Below are 4,797 nucleotides of genomic sequence, written 5' to 3'. Positions count from 1 at the left end.
GGGGGGGGGGGGGGGGGGTGTTGGAAGTGGAAGTAAATACATGACATGAACATAAATGAAGATGCATATTTACAGTGGAGCAGAAGACTGCCTTTCATATACAGTATCAATGTTTATTGTATATTTGGATCAGTATTAGTTGTTACCGTGGCAACAACTACCCTCCCTAGGATAACCCGCAGTGAGAGGTGGAAAGTGTTTTTAATCAATTTTCATGCATGCACACTGTAAGAAAAGCAACATAAAACACTTGCTTATGCCTCTTCACCACTGTTGCCACAAACCCACATTTTGACATGTCCTTTGCTGGAAGACATAGTTTCATGTTGAGTCAGTGTGTGTATGGACAGTACCTCATATGAACATCTGTGTGTTTGTGTGTGTGTGCCCTGACTCACAACGCCCAGTCACACTTGTGCTTTTGTGAGACATCAAAGCGAGAGATGGAGGGAGAATGAAACAAATGCGGGCTGCCATCCTACTCTGTGTGTACACTTGTGTGTGTGTGTGATACATCTGTGTCGCGGTCTGGAAGTAGGCCATGCCAATGCTATGGGCAGATAGCATCGTCACACATGACTGCAACCCACAGTCAGACTGACAGGTATAAACATATAGCTTTCAGTGGACAAGAAAGACACAGCTTAAGGGCGCAAAAGAGGGAACGTATTAAAGATAAACACACTCAATCAACTCTCGCTGGCAAATCTTTTTTTTATTTACAGCTAAACATTCATTTCGCTCTCCTGTACAATTTGAACTGAAAACACTGATCACTGTTTTAACATCAACAACGCTTAAAGGTGGACGCGATATTGAGCCAAGACCTTATTTCAAACAAAAGCCTGAAATATCTCGTCTATACGAGGCAATAACAGCTACAGTAAGAACTTTTACAGATTATGGTGCTTTTCCACTTTTTTCACTCTCTTTTTCTCTCCCTCTTGTGTGCTTCAACACTCTTCATCTATACTCTTCTTTTGTCTCTCAACAGCAGGAAATGATTCTCCCCTCCTTTTTCTCTTTCCTCTCTGTTTCACTCCTTTTGGGAGGCGATGGCAGGAGTTGGTGTTTCATAAACTCCTTTCTGGTTTTCACATTATATCTGGTCACTGAAAAAATATGCCAAATCTCACTGCAATGTACAGAGTACGGTGTGTTTTGCCAAATGAATAGCTTTTTAAACAATTTATTTTCCCTATTGATTTCTCTGCTGTTATTTTTTCAATTATTGTATTATCTTTTAGTGGGTGAAAAGTCAAAAAACTTCCCAGAGCCCAAGATGATGTCTTTAAATGTCTTGTATTCTCTAACCAAAACCCAAAGTTATTCAATTTACAATAATATATGACAGAGACAATCAGCAAATCCTTTCATTTGAAAAGCTGGAACCAGAGAATATTTGGCATTTTTGCTCTATTTTTGGTTGAAAATGTCCGAAGTAATCAATCTATTATTGAAAAAGCTCGCAGTTTTAGCTCTAAATAAATTACTGTGTGTACAGCATGCACCCTTTGCTTGTCCCTCATTTGGATCAGTATGAGTGTGTGTGTGTGTGTGTGTGTGTGTGTTTGTGTTTGAGTGACACTGAGGTCTTGGGAAAGTGTTGATGACCTCATCACAGCTCGCAACTGCAGTGAAACCTCACCTCTCTGCACCATGACCAGAGAACTAGGACAGCCACACACATAAATGTACACCAACACACATACACACACATAGAGGTCTACAAAACCTAATGTTGTTTGTCATATTATACAAACAGACACATATGCATGTACCTGGCGTCCGAAGGGTCTGGAACATGAGATTCACTGTGTGATTTCTTCACCTGCAAAGAAACCAGAGCAGAGGAAATGTTAACTAAACACACATTACATTACACACATACACTTCATAAGAACCGGTGTTTAGTGTGTCATAAACCAGCCTCATAAACCAGTGTTTATGAATCAGACAAATTATATTAGTATCATGAACTGTTGACAAAATAAATTCCCGGCCTCAGATCTAAATAAGGAAGGAAAAATTCAACGAGAGATAAAAATCAAATGTGATGTATAACAACTGCAACAAGAGGCATTTTACTTTAAATGTTCTGGTTCTTAAAATGCAGAAATCCTAATAAATCAAGAGCCGGTGTCTGTAGTTGTAGCCACCACCGTGACAGAAGTGCTAACTGGCGTCTAAGTGACAGATATTAACTTTCCCTTGTTCACCTGTGACCCTGCTCCATCCGGAGCTCAAGCCCCCTTCTGAACCCTTAAAGAGTTGAAAGGTCATGTGGGGGTCATGTTAGGTCACAGGACTCACTCTTCACCCTTGAAACGGGTCACCGTGGACCCTAAATCGAGTATTGAGTTTTGGGGGACATTTGGCCATGTCAATCACTGGTGAGCTGGAACTTTTCCTTCATCATTGAAAAAAAAAAAAAAAGAATTAAGAAAACACACAGCCTCAGCGCCTTTCCACCGCAGCACACACAGGCTGGTTTTATGCGTGTTGCTGTGTGTGAGGGTATGCGGAGCTGGACGGCAGACCAGCGGTTCTCTATTAAAATTCCTCTCTCTTATTTGGAACAGGAACTAATTAGAACAGTAAATGCAGGGCGGAGCGAGGGCCAATGTGTACCAGCTGCCCTATAATCACTGTGTCAACACACTGTCGAGGTGTAGGGCACGCGCGAGGTGCCAAACACACACACACACACCCGCACGTGGAAATGCACACACACAGATGCACAAATTCACCTAGGCAGCATATATTCCAGTCATTTGCACATTATCGCAATCACAGGTAAGTGTACAGAGAAAGTGCTTGGCCAAGCAGACATTAAACTCCAGGTATTTTGGAAACTGGGACATTTCTGTGTGTGTGTATGTATTTCTATGTGCGTAGTGGTATTATGGTTCTGATTAACGGATCCTGCTGAGAGCGAATAAGAAGCAGCACTTAGCTGTTTAAGACAGGGTTCAAAGGTTAGCCGGTGCCCTCATATGGATCACTTTACACACACACTCACTCACACACACACACACACCTACACGTGTGCACACACGCACACTCACTCACATAGACACACACGAGCCACTTTCATGTCACGTTTCATGCTTTACTGAAATTTAACAAGGCTGTCAGTCACGACATCAACAGCATGGCCGTGAGAAACTGCAATGCACATGTAACGCACATGCAGGGCTACATACAAATGTACACACGGCCCGCATGTGCGTATACACACGCATACGCACACGCGAATGGACACACACACACACAACCCTGGCTGTTTCTGCCTCAACATGATCTGTAAAAACACAAGCACACGCAGGCTTTGATCCTGAGAAACTTTTATCATTGCACACTTTCTCTGAGTGCTGACCTCTCTGAGTCTCTCACATCTCTCAATATTTCACCACTTTTATCTTTTCTCAATCGGACATACTTGTTCCGTGTTTAACACAATTCCATACATTTATTTATGTCTTTTAACATGTTTTTTTTCTGCTCAGTGCTACAACTTTTTTCACTTCCGTTAAATTTTATTAATAGACGCTGATCGTATTCACTACGCAGAATGGAATCCAAATCGAGACCCATTAAAATGACTTCTGCTATTGAGGAAAATTTGTTATGCAGCAATGAAGCTACAAAAAACACCAAGAGGTCACAAAGTCCTGCATTCAGATCATCATTCTTCCTCTTTCCGTATCTTGCAGTAAAAGACCCAATTTCATCTCTAATAACAAAATGAAGGGCCTCTAAGCGTACTCTTAGGTGGCCACAATGCCAGAAGGACCCATTTGTGTCATCTGAGCCACTTAAATAGGTGACCTTTGACCTAGTTGGCCGGGTGACCGGTCTGGAACACAACCTGCCTGGTCCAGGGACTCCCTGAGGGATAAATACAGGTACCCCAGGTAATTAGCACTAATAACAATGATTTATTTAAGGGAATTACACACTGCTATGTTTGTGTTGTCACTTATTAATAATATTAATCACCTAATGGTTGTAATGATAACACGAGGCCTGGTTTGATCCTAAGATAGAGTCATAAGCAGTAGAGTAGCAAGCAATAGTAGGTGCACGTCAGAAATAAGCAGGAGCAGTCGTAGTCCTGGTCCTCGATGTGTTTACGTGTTTTGTTCTTTTTTTTTCTCCCTGCTGTATTTTTATTTTAACAAGCTCACTCAAGTATCTAAAATGCGACAAGAAGGTGCATCAGCAAGGTTTGTGTTTGTGTTTCTGGCAAACTGTGAAAACACTGCACAGGAAGAGAAACAAGAGTAGAAAGGGACGAAGAAGAATAGCGCTATGTGTTTCTGGTAATAACCCAACCCATCTGCAATAGGACATCTGATATCATGCATAGATTGGCACACACACACACCACACACACACACACGCACACACACACACAAATGGTATATGAATGGTATACTAAAGAAACAAATCAGTTTTTTTCCGCTTGTGTTTAAGGAACATTTTCATTTGTAATCAAATTTCAAAAACATAATCTCTTTGCCATAAATGCAGCAATTCTACCGTTCAATAATTGCTATAATTTGAAATGGTTATGTATTGCTATAAATTGTTCATTTTTATGATGGAGGTATTTGTCAGATAAATTCAAGAACAGAGCTATAATCCTACATCATACCTCAAATGTCGAATATTTAGCATATTTAATAATGACAATTCAGAAAAAATAAATAAAAACCTTTGTCTATTTACATAAAATACAAGCATGAACAAGAAATTCCTTCTATTCATTTTACATAAAGTATTTTGATTTTT

At 40.5% G+C, this 4,797-nt stretch overlaps 1 protein-coding gene across 1 annotated transcript in view; it reads right to left on the bottom strand.

Annotated features, from left to right (window-relative positions):
• Window positions 1-4,797, bottom strand: part of eya4 (EYA transcriptional coactivator and phosphatase 4) — a gene marked incomplete in the record, with an annotated part of 24,396 nt that overhangs the window by 18,898 nt on the left and 701 nt on the right. The window contains 1 exon segment of the mRNA XM_035678125.1: window positions 1,782-1,831.

The sequence above is a fragment of the Morone saxatilis genome, unplaced genomic scaffold, assembly GCF_004916995.1.
Source record: "Morone saxatilis isolate NCDOM2014 unplaced genomic scaffold, NCSU_SB_2.0 Contig7, whole genome shotgun sequence".
Lineage (NCBI taxonomy): Eukaryota > Metazoa > Chordata > Actinopteri > Moronidae > Morone > Morone saxatilis.
The sequence above is the reverse complement of the archived record's forward strand: the minus strand, read 5'-3'. Positions and strand labels throughout refer to the sequence as shown.